General features: G+C 43.5%; 1 protein-coding gene and 1 long non-coding RNA gene across 9 annotated transcripts in view; one reads left to right on the forward strand and one right to left on the reverse strand.

Annotated features, from left to right (window-relative positions):
* Positions 1 to 6,618, reverse strand: part of LOC118018394 — a 48,588-nt gene extending 41,970 nt beyond the window's left edge. For 2 of the 8 annotated variants that reach the window (XR_004681389.1, XR_004681387.1), the window contains exons 1-2: positions 5,903 to 6,041; positions 5,179 to 5,315 (exon numbers count right to left, since the gene is read on the reverse strand). This is a non-coding gene — a long non-coding RNA (uncharacterized LOC118018394). Of the gene's footprint in view, positions 1 to 5,178; positions 5,316 to 5,902; positions 6,045 to 6,307; positions 6,323 to 6,603 lie in introns of those variants that run through there. The other 6 variants (XR_004681385.1, XR_004681384.1, XR_004681388.1 and 3 more) reach the window with 6 other exon arrangements.
* CCDC92 (coiled-coil domain containing 92) overlaps positions 6,401 to 22,187 on the forward strand; it is a 30,904-nt gene continuing 15,117 nt past the window's right edge. Inside the window, exon 1 of the mRNA XM_035016851.1 lies at positions 6,401 to 6,756. The gene's annotated coding sequence lies outside the window, so the exon portion shown is untranslated. The remainder of the gene's footprint in view (positions 6,757 to 22,187) is intronic.

A 22,187-nucleotide genomic window follows, 5' to 3' on the forward strand; every position in this document is an offset into this window, starting at 1 on the left:
CTCAATAGTCACAATTAAATATTTTCCATGTATCCTTCTAGACCTTTTTCTATTTTTATTCAGAACACACACATGAATATTTTGGTTTTTTATCTTACAAAAAAATGGAATTAAATTTGTTTTGATTCAACAATATATTCCAGGCATCCATCCAGGCTATATGTCAATGCATACAAACCTACCCCTTTTTTTAAAAGCTACATAACATTCCATAGTACACAGATACCAAAATTTATTTGTGGTTATCTTCCGTTTTTTATTATAAATGATGCTACAATAGACTTTGCTCATACTAACTTGTGTTCTCTTGTGGGAATATTATAGATTCCTTGAGGAGTATCTGCTAAATCAAAGCATGTTTTTAAAAATTTTTATAGGCTCTGCCAAATTGTTATTTGAAACGATAGATCCAATTTTGTGTTCCCAACAATGTATTAGGTGCCTTTTTCTCCACACCCTTCACTATCTTAATTTTTGCATGATAGCCCCCACTGAAAAAATCTAGTTGTTTTAATTTTCATTTCCTTAATCACAAGTGATGTTAAATCCCTCCTCACTGCTTTGACTCTCATATCTTTCTGAGAACTATTCCTATTCTCCATTTCTTAATTGTGTCAATTCTGTTATTTTTTACCTCTTTATACATGTTACAAACTTTTTTCCCAGTCTGTCACCTTGTAATGTCTGTCACACAGAAATGTCAACTTTGATAATGATCAAATTTATCACTCCTTTCCTTATGATTTTGGGTGTTGGTCTTTCCTAAATGGTCTACAAAAAAATCATATTTTCCAACATAATATATCCTCCAACATATTTCCCTTTATTTTCTCCTAATATCTTTATAGTTGTTTTGTTTTTGAGTTAGTTTTTTGAGCCAAATAAAATTCATTTTGAATTTGGGGAAGTAAAATCTTTCTTCCCAAATAAAGAGTCATTTATCCCTACACAGTATACTGAACAATTCCCAGCTGTATCAAAATACCAACTTTATTCAACCCTAAATTCCTATATATAAGTGGGTCTGTTACTGGATTCTACTTTGTTCCATGTAGCAATTTGTCTATGCTTGTGTTCACCATTTATATTAGTGCAGCATTACAGTATGTTTTCATATCTGGTATTATCCTCTATCACCACTTTTCCATTGGAAAAATTTCTTGGCCATTCTAGCACATTTCCTCCTCCAGATGAATTTTAGAAGCAATTAATCAAGTGCCCAAAAATAATTCTCACTGGGATTTTATGTGAACTACATTAAAAGTACAGTTTAATTTGTAGAATATCTCAATGTTTACAATGACGCTTTCCCCTCTAATAACATGTAACATCTGCCCATTTATTTAGGTTAGCTTTCAAATTGTCCAGGTAAAGGTTCTTCTTCATAAAGTTTTTCTGCATTTGTTCCATTTTTAAACATCTTCTAGTTCTGTTGCTCTTGGGGAATCAAATCTAACTTTTCTGGAGGAGTAATTACAAACTATTTGATTATTAGTGACAGTATACATCTTTCCACATGTTTAACAAATTATACTTCTATCCAGTGAACTGTCCACATCCTGTAACCACTTGTGTGTGGACTTTTATTTTCCTCACTGATCTGAGTTCCTTACATGTTGAAGATATTAAGCCTTCACTTACGTTTGTCATAAATATTTTCCTACTTTGTGGTCTGGCTTCTAATCTTAGGGTTTTGTTCTTCCTCTCTTCTTAAAGAAATTTTAAATCTTTTGTAGTCTAATATACTGATTTTTAAACTAATAACAGATCGGAGTACCCCAGAAGTGCCAGGACCTAGACCTCTTTCCCTCACAACACCTGCACAGAAGGTATTATTTTCCTCACTTAGAAGATTCTAGTTCAGGTCTATCTGATTGCAAAGTCCTTGCTCTGCCCACCTCAACACACAAAACCCTCTCTTCCAGATGTTTAATGTCTACTTCCACATTTTATTTATGATTTAACGGGTATTCTTGCTGATTTATCATTTACTGTATTCCCATACATATTTCTGGGGTGCTGAATAGGCTCCAGAGACCTGTAGAGATATTTTAAAGCCAGCATGACACTGTTTTGAATGGGGTTCTATAACATGTTTAATATCAGATAGGATTTGTCCCACCTCATTTCTCATAATTCTGTCCAGTTCATCCCAAAATGGATAGCTCTGTAATGTTTAAACATCACATCCAGGAACATGGCCTGTTTTCTCATTTAAGACATTCTTTCTTATCTTTCAGGATAGTTTATGGTGTCCTCCATGCAGACTGCACTTGTCTCAATAGAGCTGTACTTACAAGTTTTATGTTTTTTTGCATTGTGATCAGAGCCTGTTTTTTGGTTGGTTTTTTTCTTTTCCATTTTAGTTTCTGCCAGGTTATTTTTGGTATTCAGAAAGCTATGAATTTCATATATGCATCATGTACCCAGTCACTTCCTCAATTTTTCTTTGTATAATAGTTTTTTGTTGTTGTTGTTGTTATTCTCATTTTTGTAGCCAATAGCATCTACATATACTTCCCTTCATCTCATTTTGGATCCTTACCTCACTCTTCTTGCATATGTTACTGCTTTAATAAAACTTACAAAATCCATGTTAAATAACTCCCCAATTTTTAATTTGACTCTGATAACTTTCTGTTAAGTATAGTGTGGATAATTACCTTAATATTTCTGTAGGCACAAAGAAGTGCCTACTTTTTAAAAATAAGGATTTTTTTTTTAAATCAAATATCTATTTTGTTTGTAGTTTAGGTGGCAGTTTGAATTCAATGTGAACTCCAAGGGAAAGATCACCTCTCTTCCAGACAGACTTCTGAAATGGCCTACCTAGTCTCCCCCACTTCCACTCCCCCCACACCACACCCCCACATTCTGCATGCAGCAGCTGGAGTGGCTTTTTAAAAATGCAAATCTGATTATGTCATTCCCCTGCTTCAAACCCAACCCTTGCAATGGTTTCCCGTTTCACTCAGAATAAAATAAAACATCATTAACGTGCCCTACAAGACCCTACATGATCTGGCCCCCTGCCTAGCCACACTTCCCTCTCACCCACCAGAATCTATCCACAAGTCATTCTTTCAGTTCCTGGAATGGGCAAAGCTCTCTCTCCCCCTTTAGGGCCTTCCCACATGCCATTCCCCTGCCTGGAAAATTATCCCCCATCACTCTACGCTAACGCCTACTCACCCTTCAGATCTCAGCTCAAATCTTATTTTTGCAAAAAAAAAAAAAAAAAAGTCTTTCCCAGGCCACCTTTTCACAATCTAAAATTTGCTCCCCTTTTTATACTCTCTCATAACCGGTACTACTTAACTTTCCTAACAGATAACCATTTGTGATTATATGTGCTGTTGCAGGACTGCTTCATTTGTGGTCCCCTCCACCCCCACAGATTATAACCTCTAAGAGAACAGGGACAAATTGATTATGCTGGCCACACCACAAGCATTCATATATATTTGAATGAAATAAAAATACCTAAAAAACCCTTAACTGTATCTCTTACATCTTAAAACAATACCCATCATATCAATCAATCAATATTTAAGCTGTTAAAACTCTTTTTGATACTGCCTACAAATTCAGTAAGAATACACTTTACCCCAAGGACATAACAGCTAACCTGCATCTGATGCTGCCACAGGAAAATACATATATAAATTATATCACTAGGAAATGTTTAAATATGAGAGTTTTGTTTTATGCAGCGTTCATTTTGCTGATACTTTATTCACAATCAACTAATTTATAGGTCTTATTTTTTAAAGCACATAAAGCACTAGGAAAAATGTGCTTTGTCAAATACTCTTTAAAAAGTCTAATGTATTAACAGTACTTGATAAAAATTACAGCAAAATCACAAACTAAAAAGCATTCAAAGTTGGTGATCTCTATTATTCTGTAACAGACACTTCTGGTCAAAAAAAGTATAAATTACATTGCAAATAAAAAATCCTTTTGGATCACAAAAGCTAACAAAATCAACATTTATATACTACTTTACATTCTGCAAAAACACTTTCACATATGTCATATCACTGAACTCTGTGGAGCAGACAGAGTAGGTATTATCAGCATTTATAGGAAAGAAAACTGAGGCTTAGAGTGATTGTCCTCCTCAAGGTCAAAGGACTGGAAAGTACTAGCGTCATAATTACATTGGGGGAGGGGTGGAGGTCCCACATGTAAATTTCTTAACCAAAGAGAACTTCCATCCTAAAGGCCTGTGTCTGTAATTAGTGTAGATTTATGCTCCCTTCCCTGAAATTTCATTTCACCAGAGAACCACCACCGAAAGAGCTGCTTTAAATATGAAGCTAAAATTTAAATTGCCACCAATCTGGGAAATAAACTATGGTATACCCAAACTATGGAACATGATGAGCAGTTCTTCAAAACGAGGTAAGGCATTACATGCTGAAACTGAAAGATAAGAGTACACTAGTACTTGTTAAAACAAAGATAATACAAGTACACACACGGGGAAAACATTTTAAAAGATCTAGAAGAATACACATGGAACATAGAATAATTATCATCTCTGGAGACAGGGGTTGGTAGAGAAAGACTTCAGCCATGTCTGTGATGTTTTAATTTTTACAAAGAAAATATATTACTTTACCTATTTAAAACTAATTTTTAAAAATTTAAGTTAACCTGTGGTTTGAACAAAAATGTCATTTTTCTGCTCTAAAAGCTATGCATCCATAAAGGAAATCGGGGCCTCTCTAAAAGAGAAGACAAATATATTTAAAAAACGCTTCAATCCTGTTAAAACAATAAACCACCTAAATGTCACAAAACGTTCCTCTAAAAGAGCAGTAACTTAAATTATTTTTTTAATACCTAGTCTCCTTTGTTGCAGTAAGACAACCAGTAAACAAACTAGCCACTGGAAGAGTACAGAGCAGGCTCCTCCTAGAGAGATTTAGTTGTTAGAGTTCGGCAAGGAAGGTTTCACAAAGGAGCCGAGTTTTGAGGGAAATGAGAGGTGACTTGGCAGAGAGATGCGGGAAGATTAATCCAGATGGGAAAATGTCTGGGAGGTGGATATACTGAGTTAATCGGAAGCGGGGGACAGTAAGCAAACTGAAGTCAAGTCCTGAAAGAGGAGAGGATTCCTTTGGATGTGGGAGCTGAGAGGGAGCTCGGCTGCGCGGCCATCCAGTTTACCTGGGTGAGAATCCGGCCCTTGTTGTGGTCAAACAATGGAGGCGTCCAGCGGCAGCGGCGTTCTGCGCTGGGTGCGCGGAAGGCTCCTCATCACCTGAGTAGGATGCTCGGCGGGCTCTGCTGGGACGCAGGGCGCTCTAAAACACACAACATCACACCATGCAGCCGGGCTTCTCCGCCGCACAGCCCGGCTCCCTGCTCCCCCGGCGCGGCCATTACCGCCTCTCCAGGGACCCGCCTGGAAAGGCTCCAAGGCGCGGCTTTACGGGCTTCCAAAGCGGTTTCGCTCCCCCTTCCCTCGGCTCCAACAACAATGGAGCCCGGCCCGGGAGTCCGGCTCCCGCGGGGCCTCCGCCCGGCCTCGCCCCTGCCGCTGCCCATCCCTCGCCGCGCACCCGGCAGCCATCTGCGACCCCCGCGCCCCGCTCCCGGCACCGCGGGCTCGCGCCGGCCGGCCGGCCGAGGCCCGAAGCCAGGCTGCCCTCCGTGGGGCCTTGCCCGGGGGCCGCCGGGCCGCCCGGCTGCTGGGGGCCGCTCTGACCTTTCCCACCGACGCCCAGGGGCCGGCCCCGGCCCGAGGCCCATCCTAAGAGCTGGGTTGTTTTTCTTTTCTTTAACCCACTCATCCTCCTTCCAACCCCGAGCCCGCTCCCCTTTCGCCGCCGCCCCCGCCTCGTTCCCGAAAAGAAATAGAGAGACTGAGCCCGGCCGCCCGACAACTCACTCCAAGTGAGGGGTTGAAGCGCCCCAGGCCGCGGGCTCCGCGCACCCACCCTCCCTCTCCTCAGGGGACACCTCACAGGTGCGCCTCCGAGCCGCGCGCGCGCGCTCCGCACACCCAGACGCCTCCGGAGGACAGCGCGCGTGCGCACGCACGGGGCCGACGAGCCCCGGGGGAGCGGGGGCCGCACGCATGCGCGCCGTCCGGCCCTCGCCCGGCACCCCCCCCCCGCCCCCGCCCCCGTCGGCTGCCCGCGCGCGCCCTCCCCCCAATCCCAAGCTGGTCCCGGGTACCCGCCCCCCTCGCCAACCCCCGGCCCTGCGCGCGCGTTCCCGCGCGCCCGCTCGATCCTCCTTCCCCGCCCCACCCGGGCCCGCGTTACCCTGGGTAACCGCACTGCGGCCGCACCTGAGCTCTGCGCCTGCGTCCCACCGGCCAGACCCTCCCTTCCCCTTGGTTGGGTCCCGTGCCCCGCCCCAGGTGGGGGAGGGGGGCGTTGCCCCCTCCCCGCCAAGTGAGTATCGAGCGGCCTCCCCCGCCCTGCCCGGCAGACAGACCCGCTGCCGCCGCCGCGCCGGCGCCTCAGCCGTCCGCCGGTCCCCACGGCCTGGCCTCGCCACCCCGGCCCCAGGTCCCGGCGTGCACCGCGGCGAACGCTCGGGTGGGAGCCGGCGAGATGCGTTCGGCGGGCGGCGCCCACTGACCTCCCTCGGCCGCCCGGCCGGGGCAGGGCCGGAGCCGGGAGCCAGCCCCGCCCGCCGCCCCGCCCATGGGCCGCCAGCCCCCGCAGCCGCCCGCCCGGAGGACCGCGCCGAGGCGGGGAGCCGCCTGAAGGACCGCGACGGCCGCGCCCGCAGGTGAGGCGGGGCCCGAGGTGTGATCGAGTCCAGCCCGGCTCCCCTGGCCGTGCCTCTGGGGAGGCTGTGCGGGCGCCGTGGGGGCGGGGGCACCTGTCGGGACCGGAATTTATTTAGGTTGTTTTAAAAGCCCTCGTTGCGGGGGGGGGGGTCCTCGCGTCTCACCCCCAGGGCTCGGCGGTGGGGAAGGGTGTCCCCTTGCGGAAACAACGGGGCGGGGGGGGCACGAAAAGGTGGAAAGGAGGGCAAAAGTGAGGCGCAGCGACCCCACGCCGGCTGCCTGCCCCGTTTTCCAGCCGGTTATGGGGAGGGGGGATGCCGTTCCCAGGGCTCCAGTCCAGGCTGCGGACCGTCTGCACCGCGCACCCAAGCCAATCCGATGGGGCAGGAGCGGCCAGCTCAGGGGCTGCTCCGACCAGCCCCGGGGTGAGGTTGTAGGGTGAGGGATCCGCATTGCAGGTGCACCTGGAGCGCCCGAGGGCCTGGCCCTGCTTTGTCTGGGATGCTGCGGGGAGGCGGCCGTCTGAATCCACATCGCCTTTTTAAATGCGTTTTACCATCCTCTGGACGTTAGAGACCCTCCCTGATAAGTTGCCTTGTCTCCTGTCTTGATAACCCTTTACGTAAGTACTCTACCTTACAGCCCTTTTCTGAAGCTTTGATGTAGGCTTTAGATGACCCTGAATAACGATTTGCTTGTAATTCGTGAAACTGAGCATAATGCAAATATGCAGTAGAGCTCTAGGCTTGACTACAGAGCTGCGGTCTACTACAGTGAGTTACTCCAGTTTATCTAACTTACGTTTTCGTGCTGACCTGTATTGTTTAAATTCAAGCTTTGGTATTTAGCAGTATGATCTATTCCAATAATTGAAAATGAGGTCACCTAAGAGGAAATACAGTCGTGCTCCGAAATTTAGGTTGCGGTAATAGGTCTTATTACAAAATACAAGCTCCGAGGCTGTAGTGCTTTAATACATTACGCATTTTCAGAAACCTACCTGTAGGAGTGTTAAAGCTAGAATTGCTGGGTCTTTTTAAATAAGATTTTTAAGTTTGAGATTTATACAAAGAGCATTGTTATTGTTTTATTAAGTGATTTTTTTTTTGCACCGTCAATTTGCCTACATTTTCTTCCCATTGAATTGTAAGGAAAAAGATACTAACATTTAAAGTGATTTTTATCCCCAAAGATGTTTTAAATATATGCATTTGTTTTGGCTAAATGTTTATCTTATGTGAAATGTTTTTGGGAAAAGGTTTTAAGGCTTGTGATATATATGTATATATATGTGTTTACATATACGCATGTATATATATGTGTATGTGTATTTACATGTACATACTATTGAAAAACCTTAAAATAGTTTTTATTGTTTCTCTGCATCATCTTATAATTACTCAGTAAATTTAGGTTAGGTGTATTTAAAATCCAAAATACAAAACAATTACTTGTGTGTATCAGATTTTTATTGTGGTACATGTAAACACATCAATCTAACAGGTTTCTTGGAAAATATTCTTTTTTTTTAAGTGAATCCTTTTGCTTTCATGGAAGATCACTTGGGTTCTTAACTCTTTCATCTGTGATTCATTGGATAAATTCATTTTAATGTCATTACTTAATTGGCGGAGAGCATTTGCAACAATACTGACGTTAACATTGATGCTTTTAAGAAATACTTATAAAGCATTTTCTCATATTTCTAACAAGAAAAGACATGGGGCTTTTTCTTCTATCTTGAACAAGGTCAGCCATAAAAAGTTCCTGATACATAGTGGGCACACATGTTATTAACTAAGATTAATTACATCTACTAGATTGGATATCTTTAAAGGTCAGCGACTAGGTTCCTCTCTATGCTTCACGTTTGACTCAGATTGACATTCCAGGCTAGTTAAGTAGGTGCTAGCTTAATGACACCAATTTTCACTTCTCCAGCTTTGAAATTTAAACCTGCAGAAAGGTTTGGGCAGGGAAGTGAACGTGTTCTAATTGTCTTCAGATATTTAAGGTTTGTCATGTAGCAAAGGGAATGTATGTATTTAGGGTAATTCCCAAGTACAGAAGAGGCCAAGTAGTATTTATAAGAAGACAGATTTCACTTTGACATAAAAGCAAAAGTTTCTTACGATTACAACCTCCAGCAGTGGAAAGAAGGGGCTGCTCCTTCCCCACAGAGTTTCCAGATAAGCCCATTCCCCAACAGGGCAGCAATCTACTAGGAGATAGCACACGGGGTGTGTGAGAGGCCTTCTGAGATGCGGTGTCTAGGGATTCCAGTGGCAGTGGATTGAAGGGCTTTGTGGCTTTTTTTTTTTTTTTTTTTTTAAATGCTGGCTTCATAGCTACAGCTGTGGGCATAAGGACTCCCCAGAATGTGGCTGAACCCTTGGAAGATATTTGTACCAGGGTAGAGGCCAGCCTGGTATCAGGGGTGATTTTAATCCTACTTTGCTCTTGTATGGGGTTTTACAGGTAATAAAGCACTCTCACATTCAAAACACTTTTAAAAGACTTTTTTTAATTATACGTGATTTATATTTCTCTCTTTGGCTTTTATTTTCTACGATAAACAATTAAGAGGAAAATTACCCATTTCTATGAAGGCAAGCAGAAGAGGTTTTTTTTTTTTAAAGCTCTTTTTAAAAATGGGATGATGTCAGTCATTGTTTTCAAAGTCAGCAGGTTGTGAAGGTGAATAGATTTTCTTAAATTATTTTTTAAAAGATACTGATTAAGGGCTGATTCTTGTGCTTGCTCTGCATTTTAGTTTCTGTTTATTTCATTACTCAAACATGACTCAAATTTCACAGCAAAAAAAAAAAAAAAAATCCAGTCATATCCACCTACGGTAAGTTGCATTGGACATTCTTCCAGTTTGTCTGTGTTGTTTTTAAATATATGTTGGCAGCTGAAGGTAAAACACAGCTGAGAGAAATACAGTTACAATGTGCTGAAAAGATTGGGTGAATTGGAGCTTTGTGTCTGAAGTAGAAGATTTGTCCTATTTGTGCTAAGCCAATCCTGGGAATGATAATTTATCAACAATAGCGATGATGATCTATCCATAATAAGAAAGATTAGGCGGCTCTTGACTGTACGTCACGATACATGTTTTAAATGGGTTGGTGGTGTTAGGACTCTGTCTGTGGCCAAGGAGCAGAGCAGAGCTTCTTGTGAATACCAGAGTACCCAAACGAACTTCCTCTGCACAAGGATTAAGTGGAGCATAATGGTAACGGGCCAATTGAGTTAAAATGGCGTCTGATCCCTCCAATTGAGGAAGAAGTTAGAGGAAAAACCATCCTGAATTAATGTATATGTGTGCTTAATCTTCCAGAAACCCTTTTAGTTCTCCCTTGTTCTTTATTTTTTTTTAAAAATATTTATTTGACAGAGAGAGTCACACAAGCAAGGGGAGTGGGAGAAGGAGAAGCAGGCTTCCCGCAGAGCAGAGAGCCCGATGTGGGGCTCGATCCCAGGACCCTGGGATCATGACCTGAGCCAAAGGCAGACGCTTAATGACTGATCCACCCAGACGCCCCCTCAGGCACCCCCTCTCTTCTGTTCTTTAGCAGATGAGTTTGTCTCATGCTTTTTGTGCCGGTTTATCCACCAACTGAATTTGGGTATGATCGTTTAAATAAGACAAAGACCCAAACTTTAAACACGGAATACATCATTTATTTATACTTTATTCATGAAGGGAAAAGAGAAGAATACCAAGTTCTTCTGGCCAGCCAAAAAATAAAGCCTTAAAAAAAAAAAAAAATCGGAGAGGCTACTTTAAATATTATGACCAGGTCAACAAATTATCAAGTAAGGTACCCAGTTAGAAAGCAGCCTTTTTAGAGGTCAAAGGTTGCCTTTTAGAGCTCCTCACCAGAGTTTCTGAGGCTGTCACACAGCTGTCTAAAAACCTCTTTGTTAATTAAAAAACAGGTGTTTGTGTATTTTATGCAGGTTTCCACACTGGAGAGCAGAATAAGTTATACATCTTTGTGATTATCCCCAGTTTACCATTTTATCAGAAATAACTTTATGAAGCAAGGAATGTCTGCTTCTCTGTAGCTATAAAGGAAGAGGGAATGTGTTTTCTCCTTTTATCCAGATTCTTTCTACTAGCCAAATTCTCAACACTGGGCAGTGGAATTCCTTTGGTTAGCACCAAACAAAAGAGCAAGACTGAAATGCTTGAAGCTGACAGTAAAGGAGAGGGAAAAAAAAAACAGAAGAGCACTTTTAACAAATGGAATTTGAGGCATATAGTACTCTGCTGCTACAGTTTCTTTCTTTGTTGCCTCCTTGGTGACACTTAAGATGTGAAATTTAGACCTGCATAAGATCCACTACTTTTGCTCATCAGATTTCCTTCCCAACCTATTTCTAAATGCACCGTATGCCCATTTTATTTACTATAGGTAAGGGGGTTTATGAGGCATGCTTTTAAGCCCAATTTCTTACATAAAATTGCTTAAGCATCACTGCTACATACAAATTATAATTTTCTGTATTATTACAATTCTGTTTTTCTTGAAGTTGCACATTTTACCTAGCAGTGCATGGCATTATACTCTGAAAGGGCTATCTGTTATGTTGGAGAGTATTCGTAAAAATACTGGTTCCCCAAGTTACAGTCCATCACTGTGTAGAAAATAATCCAGGATTGCCATATTTTTCTCTTGGCTTCTTACCTAGTGTTCTCAGGATGAACAAGTGTAGGTGATTAGGCTCATGTCATACCCCGAACAGTGAAGACTCTCTTAACCCCTTTCCTCCACTGTCACACCTGTCAACCCAAGTGAAAGGCACTGGTGTTATTTCTCCTCCAGTGGCTTGTGGTATGTGGGAGCAGATCCAGTTTTGTTTTGTTTTAAGATTTATTCATTTGAGAGAGTGAGTATGAGCATGAGTAGGGGGAAGGGCAGAAGAAGAGAATCTTCAAGCAGACTCTCCACTGAGCGTGGAGCTCAACTCAGGGCTTGATCCTACAACCCATGAGATCATGACCTGAGCCAAAACCAAGAGTTGGAGGCTTAAACAACTAAGCCACCCAGGCGCCCCCAGATTCAGTTTTTAGAAATATTTGTTTGCACATTGGTAAGAAAGATGGAGAAAGGTTGGTTGGTTGTTCACTTTTATGTTCCCATAGACAAATATATAACAGGAGTTATTGGTATGGTCTATTCAAGGAGGGATCAGTCTTTGTCTTCAGCAATGAATCATCTTTATGTTTTGGTTCAGTCCTGGTGTCCAGACCAGAAAGTTTAGCCAGTGAGGTACTTGCTCACTGACCTGCCCTATTGCACTGCCCCAGGGGAGAGGGGAACACAGTCTTGTTTGATAGGGAGAAAGGATATGTAATCCTCCTCAGCCCCTGTGATGGGTTTCAAGTGAAGAATTCATTCCCATCAAGAAAGTGGTCAAGTCAGTTTTTGACAGAGGTTTATCAGTATAGTGAAGCTGTGGTATTAGGACCTGGTTCAGAGATGAGCAAAGCCAAATCTTGTTGAGGGCAAAGGCTGATGGGTTTTTTTGTTTGTTTGTTTTGGTTTTTGGTTTTTTTTAAGGAGGAGACAAAATAAAAGTCTAAGTTGGAACAAGTAAAGCCAGAGGTGAGGCCTTTTTGGAGACAGGTCGGTTGAGTGCTCTTTGTTGGAGGTGTTCTCCGGTCTCATCCATGGTTGTAGGATGGAACCCGGAGCAATTTGGACCGATCATTGGCTCATTCTATAACACTACACTGAATTCTACCCACCAGCAGGCTGTAGAGTGCCTTTCAAAGGAAATTTGGGACACCACCAAGACCTTCATGTGCACGTTATCATCCCATGTCGGAAGCTCAGACAGGAAGCAGATTACCCGTCACTGGGCCTTGGAGGAACACTGATTGCAGTGAGAAGTTGTTAAAACGGCTGAGCCAGTGTCTTCCTACCAGAGCTGCCATGAGTTCCTGGCACATTAGGACCAGTAACCCCGCAGAACTGCAAGTCCCTACGGGAAAGTTGAAGTGATACTCTGGATTGATGAACCCTGATGTGAACCCGGTCACCCAGGCTTCCTGCACCTGCACTTGAAGCCCATGGACACCCCTTGTCAACAATTCCCACTGGAGAACCCAGCTTCATCCAGAACACTAACATTATGCCACTGGAGCATAGTCAGAAGTCTTGGGAGCCTACTCAGTTTTTTAGGTGAAGGTCCCAGATTTTTGTTTGTTAAAACTCTTGTGTTCATAACCCATAGGTAGGACATCTATCTAGCCACTTCAGTCCAATTTCTGTAAAATCCTGCTAGATTATTTCTCTCAATTTCATCTTTTTTTTTTTTTAAGATTTTTATTTACTTGAGAGAGAGAGACACAGCGAGAGAGGGAACACAAGCAGGGGGAGTGGGAGAGGGAGAAGCAGGCTCCCCGCGGAGCAGGGAGCCCGATGTAGGGCTCGATCCCAGGACCCTGGGATCATGACCTGAGCCGAAGGCAGACGCTTAACGACTGAGCCACCCAGACGCCCCTCAATTTCATCTTGATACTTCACCACCTCTTCTGATTCTGTGTGATACAGTGAAGGCCTTGGTGAGTGTGTAGGGCATTAGAGCTCTATTTACAATCTGACCTGTGAATTGTGGTTTCCTGTTATAGACAGACACACTTAATGTGCCAAATCTGGACATAGAATATTTCAGAAGTCCTTTTGACAGTCATTATGACAGCTTTTGTATGTGGGTAGCTTCTACATCTGTTGAAATTGCTAAGACGTTCACATTAAAACCATTTTCCTCATTTGAATAAAGCTGATTTGAATATGTGTTTACAAATGCCACCCCCCCAAAGGGATAGATAAGCCACTCTCTTTGTCTTTATGGTTCTTCTCTCCCACTCCCTCGACACCCACAATGTGAGCCTGACAAATAGGACAGCTCATATAATACTGTTGAGCTCCAGTGGAAAATTTGGAGCATACAGTTCATGCCTAATTATCCCTAGCATCCTCTTCCATGTGTGTACCAGGCTGTGGAGCAAGAAGAGGAAACTAAGTCCTTTGGAGCTACCAAGGAGCTGTCTGGGGCATGGTCTGGTTGCAAGGACTCCCTGCCAGACTCCAGAGGCCCTTTACTGCAGGGGCCTGGTCTGGGACAGAGACAGCATAGGGAAGAGCTTCCAGAAGGAACTGGTTTGTCTGAAAATAATGAGTGCTGATAGATAGCGGTGACCACATTATTCACCAAAAGAAAAATAGTTCTAAAACAGCCCCCAATATAGGGTAACATGAGCACCATTAGAAATGAGTTCCTTGGGGCACCTGGGTTGGCTCAGTCGTTAAGCATCTGCCTTCGGCTCAGGTCATGATCCCAGAGTCCTGGGATCGAGCCCCGCATCAGGCTCCCTGCTCTGCGGGAAACCTGCATCTCCCTCTCCTACTCCCCCTGCTTATGTTCCCTCTCTCGCTGTCTTTCTCTGTCAAATAAATAAATAAAATCTTTTTTAAAAAAAAGAAATGAGTTCCTCCCCAAATGAAGAGGACTCACTGTTTTTGCAACTGTCCATAGTCAGAATGAGAGTCAGAAAAAAAGAGTGAGAAAGACCAGTGGGATTGCATATTCCAGTGAGGACAATACATTTTGTCTTGTAGACGGACTGCAGAGGCAAAGGTGGATAAAGATTCTCCTTTGCTGAGAACAGTTTGCATGAGAGACTAATTTTCTTGTCTGCAGCTGTTAATCTTTTCTCCCCAATCATACACGAATTTTTATTGATTTACTTTAATATACCTGATTCACACACAGTCATTCCAAACAGTTTATCTAAATAATATATAGAGATTTAAAATTGTGGATTTTAAATGTTATCAGATATATCAGATGTCCATAATAACATCAATTGATTTTACCATCTTTGAGCTGTAAGAAGAGTGCTCAAAATAGGGCACCTGGGTAGTTCAGTCAGTTGGGTGTCCAACTCTTGGTTTTGGCTCAGGTCATCATCTCAGGGTTGTGGGTCAGGCCGTGCGTCCAGCTCTGTGCTCAGTGAGGAATCTGCTTGAGATTCTCTCCCTCTGTGCACCCCCCTCCGCCCTTCAGAAATAAAAAAATAAACCTTAAAAAAAAAAAGTATCCAGCAGATGACCCACGGGGGTTGTGAGGAGATAAGATATGGTTTTTCCCATTTGAATTTTAGTTTCTTTACATGTCTTTAGGTAAATATAGATTATTAACTAATTACCTCAGTGCTCTTCTAGTCCAAAAGGAATTAGAGATCTTAGAAAATATAGACAATTTACATTAAAGAATAATGCAATTGTTGACTAAGAATTTGTCAGAGAAATATGGTATTTTAAAACATTACTCAGCTAATGGAAGTGGAGTAATTTTTTTTTTTAAAGATTTTATTTATTTGAGGAAGAGAGCAGAGAGCACAAGTCGGAGCAGGGAGAGGGGCAGAGGGAGAAGCAGACTTCCCGCTGAGCAAGGAACCCAATGTAGGGCTCAATTCCAGGACCCTGGGATCATGATCTGAGCCAAAGGCAGACGCTTAACTGGCTGGACCACCCAGGTGCCCCAGAAGTGGAGTAACTTTATAAGTTAGCATAATAAGTAATATTGTCTAAGATTTTAAAAAAATAAATTATACTAGTTTCTTAAATTTTAGTTACCAGTTGCACACTCACATTTAGATTTACCGACTCTTATGATGTGGATAACCATGAGCTTATCAGTAAGGCAAGTGTAAGGGATTTATGAAGTACAATTTAGCCTTTGTGCAAAAATCCTACTTTTCTGTATGAATTAGTATATGTAGGGTTGTCTGTTCCTCCCCACTCTAGCATGTTGGCTCTATGACAGCAGGATTTGTATCTGTTTTATTCATTGGTGTATTCCAGTGTCCTTCCTGGTACCTGGCTCAGAGGTACTCAGAGAGAGGTGCTTGCTTTATGGAAAGAATAAAGTGTGATACTTTATATGCCCCCACTGAGAAAAATAGGACCTTCCTTTACATCCCCAAATTCACAAAACAGTGTGTGAGAGGATTTGCCTCAAGAGTACTAAGGGCACCTTGAATAATTTAATTCTGTTATGCAGCCTTCCATGTTATATTGAAATACTTTCATTCTTGTTCTTAATATAGAGGCTTTTCAAAAGAGATAGCTTTTCAATTTGTACCTGTATCTTTAAATTTTATTTCTAAACTGGGATTCTTATAACCCAATTGCTTTTACTTTGGAAGAGACCTTTTCCAAGTAGAAAACCATTTTCAGATTTACCAGCTCAACACTAATTTCTTTAGTTTCCCCAATACATTTGTGCAAATAACCAAGTTTAAATTATAGCTCTTTTTACAAACAGCATTTCCCTGGTGATCATGGAGCCTGTTCTTTCATTTTTCCCAGCCTGGAAAGCTTTTCTTAAAGTGCTAGTACACATAATATATTAGGAGTTTTGGCATTATTTTATAAATTTATTTGGAGTCCTTAAAATCCTTTTAAGATTCATATATACTATTTAGTGGTCTCCTTAAAAAGAATTCCTTTGCATTCAAAATGTTAAAGCCTTTAAACATCAAAATTTCCTGGAGATTCATTAACTGTTCTAGATCAAAGGACTCCCATGGAAAGTGTATATTGGGTCAACTTTGATATACCCATTTATCATCTCTTAAAATACCACTTTTATAATTATAGTACTGGAGTCCCTCTTTGGGGTTCCAGAAATCTCTCACATTCATCCTCTCTGTTTCAGGTCACTTATGCATTTGTAGGAAAAGACAACATTTTAAACTGTCAAATAAAGGGAGGAACATTATTATAGTCTTAAGAAAATTGAAGTTTACATGCAGCCCTTTTCTTGCAAACAAAAGAAAGGAAGTGCACATATTTCTGGCCAGCATGGTGAGGCGGGTATAGCAGCACCTTCCTGCACCCACTCCTCGCCAGGAGCTTCATATGTGGGGGAGAAGCCCTTTCAAACAGAGGCCCTTTCCTCCAGGGTCAGCAGCTTGTTGCAGGGAGAACGCCGCACATGGCTGGAGCTTGTCCCTCCTGAGAGCTCCATCCAACCACAGTTTACTGGCAATCCAGGAAACCTAAGGAGAGTGGAGTAAACCTCAAGTCAAAAGAGAAAAAAGGCCTGCCTCCAATTAGATTGATGAGCCCAGGGCTTTTCAACCACAGTACTGCTATTTCGAGCTGCATCGTTCTCTGTTGTGAAGGCTGTCCTGTGCATTGTAGGCCGTTTTGCAGCATGCCTGACCTCTACCCACTAGATGCCAGACATGCCCGTTCCCTGATTGTGACAACCCCAAATATCCACCCTGGGGGCACAAGTGCCCGACGAGAACCACTGCTCTCACTGGGTCACACTCCCAAATGGAGTTAATCAAGAGGATGGAATTCCCTGCGTTCTTCCTTTAATTCTGACTGCTTACAGTTGTCTCAAATAATAACATTCACACATGAATTCCAGTTATTTTTTGAAATATATGTATTATATATATACATATCTTGGAATATATATGTGTGTATATATATGTAGATGTGTGTAGATGTGTGTATATATATACGTACACACCCATATATATATGTCAGCCACAAGAACAATGACTGTGTAGATTCTCTGACAAAAAAGCTGCTTGTGGAGAGCTGGTTAGAGTCAGTTTGCAGAAACAGGCCAGCTCTTCCCCAAGACCCAAATGGGTACCACTCCTCCCACTCTCTGCTGGGTTATACTTGCCTCAGCAAGGATGCACCCTCTTCTACTCCCCATTCTATTTAAAAATCCATCTGAGTGTGGCACTGGTGGTTGATTTGGATGGACACACACAAACTCCATCCGAATAAGGAATTTGTCATGGTCTAATTTATTTTAATCTTCTGTAGGAAGAGAGAAATCCCAGGCTCCTCTCTAACCAGGAAACCTTAAAGGTTTCTATATCTTCACATAAGAAATGTCACTCTAAATTATATTATTAAAATAATAAATTATCGGGTGCCTGGGTGGCTAGGTCGGTTAAGCATCTGCCTTTAGCTCAGGTCATGGTCTCAGGGTCCTGGGATTGAGCCCCACATCAGGCTCCCTCCTCAGTGGGGAGTCTGCTTCTCCCTCACCCTCTGCCCCTCCCCCCTGCTCATGCTCACTCTCACTCTCTCGCTCTCTCTCAAATAAATAAAATATTTTAAATAAAACAAAAAGTTATCAGTAAGGCAACCAATTAGAAAAGCAAACTTTTAGATATCAAAGGTTATATTTTGAGTGAATTAGCAATAATCTCTAAAGTCCAGATGTCTTAAAATACTTGTTTGGTGGTGAAACGAAAGTATACATTTCCACACAGGAGAGCAGAGTACGACCGTAGTTCTTTAACAGAACTAGCTTCTTAACCCAGACACAAAGGAGTGTCTGCTTTTCTGCAGCTGTAGGAGGAAAGAAATATTTTCTCTTATTCTGAGATTTTTTATTTTTAATGAACAGCATCCTCAAGAATAAGCACTGGACTTCTAGTTAGCATCAAGCAAAAAAAGAATAGACCCAAGAAGCTTAAAACTTAAAATATGGGGAAAGAAAAGGGCAAGAGAGGACTTTGAACAAATGGAACATGGGGCAAATGATTCTGCCTCTGCAGGGCATGCACTTTGAAGCATTCATGGGTTGTCGCCTTTATCTGGGCCAGGCAGCACAGTCTGCGGCTAAGGGCGTGGCCTTGAAGTCGCCCAGTTGGGGATGAAGCCCAGCCCTGCCACTTGCTAGCTGTGACTTCAAGGAAGTTATTGAACCTGTTGAAGCTTGTTTGTTAATGTGTAAAATGAGGATAATAGTGTCTACTCCTTAGAGTGAGTAGAAAGGGCATAGCTTGGTGCAAGGCATTGAAAGCACTCTGTGCAGGTGGTTCTCTGTGACCCCATTTCCCCAGAGCAGGGGGATGTGCTGTTAAGGCTCTTGCCTTCCATAATCCTACCCCACCAGACTAAACACTCTTCAGTCCAGGTTTTGTCTCTGTTGGATAAAACCTCAGTTTTCCCCCCATTTTCTCTCTCTTCTTCCATCACCATTTTTCTGAGTGTCTTTTAATAAGCAACTGAAATCCAACCCTGGCTTTTCTGTCTAACCTGATTTTCTACCATTCCCCGGAATGTTCTTTCCACGTTCAACATGGCCTCATTGCTACTCTTAAGACTCCATGTTTACCTCACCAGAAACACTCTCTCTTGTGTGAACCCGGTCCCTCTTCAAAACAAAACCATCTCTGCCCCGGCAGTCCTTCCCCTCTCAGCGCTCACCAGGTTCCCCCACATGCCTGGCAGCGCAGACGGTCCTGGGAATGCTCAAATGACTGGGACCCTGCCTCCAGGGATTTATACAGCCTCGCGTGGGAGACAGGCAGGTAATCAGAAAGCACTTCAGGCACTGTGGCAGGCAAATCTTCATGCCCATTACCCCTCCCCTGGTCCCTGTACTTGGCATATACCTCATGAGGATTTCATTATACTTAGTTTTCTTTGTACTTGAGAGGCTGAGTCTCACAACCCCGGTAAATTGTAGGCATAAGACTGAGTACACAGTGGGCACCAAGGAGCATATGCTGGCTTGGTATTTAACCTCTAGGCACACGTTTTAAACGGAGGATGGGTTGCTCGGCCTATTCTAACAGGCCTTGTCAACTTCAAAAGATAAAAAACAAAACCAGTGATGATGTCCAGCTGCTCGCCATAACCTCTTGGTGATTCGAGTGATTCCCAGGCTTTCAGAACTCCTGTAACAGTGCATTTTTGAATTGGGAAATCTGACAGTAGAAATAAAGAATTGTCCTGTGAATGGAATAGAGTCAGCTTTACAGAGAATTTGCTGCATTGTCCACGTTTTTCTCATGTCGTCAAGGACCAGGAAAAGCCTCTTCGGAGCTTGGCATGTGTGTTTCCTCATTTCCGAGTCTCTGACTCCACTGAGAATTTCCTCCAACGTGAACTAAGCCCTTGATTTGCACGTGGCATAGCCACATCCTGGTGCGTGAGCACCAAGGATTGATATGGTTGGCTCATAACAGAAATAACTTTTCCACGTGTAAATAAACTGCCCCAACAAGATCCCGTATGTCACAAACTCAGAATATCTTGAACATGCCCACACTTTCCCTCCCACTGAAATTAAACTTTATTTCATTTTTATGTGGCCTGATAGTTTTTGGGTCTTTTTATTTGAGAGATTCCCCAAAGGCATGCATGAACTGGCTATCCTTCCCTCCTTTGCCTTTGCCTTATTCCCATGCCAATTGGATAAATATTTCCACATCCTCTCACCTCACCAATACAAAATACATGACCTAACAGGGGAGGGTGTCAGACCAAAGATTGGCTGAGAGCACCACTAATTCCCAGCTATAGGGAACCCTTTCCCAAAGGGCCAGCTCAGATTACTAGAGGAAGGCATCCATTATTCTAGGTGCTAAGTGATATAGCAGGGAACAGAGAGAAAGGCCCTTGTTCCCATGGAGTTTACATTCTGGTAATGTAGGAAAGATAAATAAATGACCAAATTGTAGGTAGTGATAAATGCTAGGGAGACAGAAAATGAGATAGTGCGATGGTGATGGCAGTTAGCATGAAACTAGTAAATCATTCTTGCAGTGCAAAGTGAGAACAGGCCTGTAACGGTGTCTGGGGGCGCCCAGGAAACGTGTTTGGGTGATTCTCCGCATTGCAGCAAGCCCACAGTTCTAGGTGTGGTTCTGAACGCTTTACATCTCTGCTGCCGGGTATGGTAGCCCCCGGCCATGTGGAGCTATTTAAATTTGAATTAATTCAAATCAGAATAAATACAAGGGGGAAAATGTGCTTCTCAGACCTCCTAGCTACATTTCAAGTGCTCAGTGTGGCTAGTGACCGCTCTACTGGACAGCAGAGAGCAGACTGTTTGAATCGTCGCCCTAGGTTCTGTTGGTTAGCGCCTCTTCAGAGGAGCTCATTTCATTTTCATGGTGACCCTGATAAAGTGGGTACTGCTATCCCATTTCACAGATAAGGAGAGTGAGGCACAGGGACTAGACATAACTTGTCCAAAGTTGCATAGTTAATACGAGACAGGGCTAGGATTCAAACTGTGGCCATGTGGGGGTTAATTCCTACCCTGCTGTGTCGCTGGGGCCCATAGATGACTAGAGCTCGTCTAGGCAGTCCACCTTCCATAGGACTGCAACCGATAGAGGAGGTTACGCCTTGGTAAAATCTTGTCACAGGATGCTTTAAGATTCAGTGAAAAGAAATTCTGAGCCAAGGGCTACGTCTTTCCTGTCTAAAAATGTAGGCCTGTATTAGCACAACTCCCTCCTTGGAAAGAAAAGGAGATACAAAGCAGCAAAATAATACCAGGGTGATGTGTGACCTCCATAGAGCAGATCATCTAAGCTGTCTGTGCCTCTTTCCCAGCGTGTACAGTTGGGAAGATAGTAAGGACCCACCCCACAGGGCTGTCAGGAGGACCTGGTGAGGCACCGCATGGGTGGCGCTCAGCACAGTGCCTAGCACCTGCTCCGCCAGGTGGGCGGCAGTCTGTAGCGGCCACAGGGATTGAAGTTCCACGGTGCACGTGAACAGCCAGGACGCTCACCTTCTCCCAGAGCTAACATGAGACCTTCTGGTTCCAAACACCACACACTGGAATTGGAGGAGAGCACCGGGAAGGACCCAAGCAGAGAAGATGTCCCCTTTGTTGTTTTTGTTGTTTGTTTTTTGGGTGTTTTTTTTAATATTTTATTAGAGAGAGAGAGGGAACACAAGCAGAGGGGGAGTGGGAGAGGGAAAAGTAGGCTTCCCATGGAGCAGGGAGCCCAATGTGGGGCTCGATCCCAAGATCCTGAGATCATGACCTGAGCCGAAGGCAGACGCTTAACCGACTAAGCCACCCAGGTGTCCCAGATGTCCCCCTTGGAAACAGATTTGCATTGAGCTCATACACTGTGCTTGTAAATCGAGGCAAGTGTCTTAGTCCTCTGAGCCATCATCCCTTAAAAAATGGGGATAATCATACCTATCTTGGATAATAGTTTCAATAATTAAATGATTATCTACCTATGAGCCTGGCGCATTGACACTTGGTCAGTAATAACCATAATTACTAAGATTGAGGAATGATTTTCAGCTTCTCATGACTAAAAAATGCCTTTGAGTATTTTCTTGCCCAGATGGCTTGGACTGACCCCAAGACTGGGTTAGGGCCGAGACAGAACAGATTGTCATCCAACACCGTCACCACCAGCACACTGTAAACTGCAGCGGCCAAACCCCAGAGAAGCCAGGGCAGAGCCGGCCGAGGAGCATCGTGGGGCACAACGTAGCAGCTGTCTCACTGAGGTGGAAGCTGCCCCATGCTCCCCCACACCCAGCGAGAGAAGTGTCCACCTGCAGGACTGGAGGAGACCGTCCTGCCCAGGATGCAAAGC

Source organism: Mirounga leonina, unplaced genomic scaffold (assembly GCF_011800145.1).
Source record: "Mirounga leonina isolate KUSES-001 unplaced genomic scaffold, KU_Mleo_1.0 Mir_171, whole genome shotgun sequence".
Classification (NCBI taxonomy): Eukaryota; Metazoa; Chordata; class Mammalia; order Carnivora; family Phocidae; genus Mirounga; species Mirounga leonina.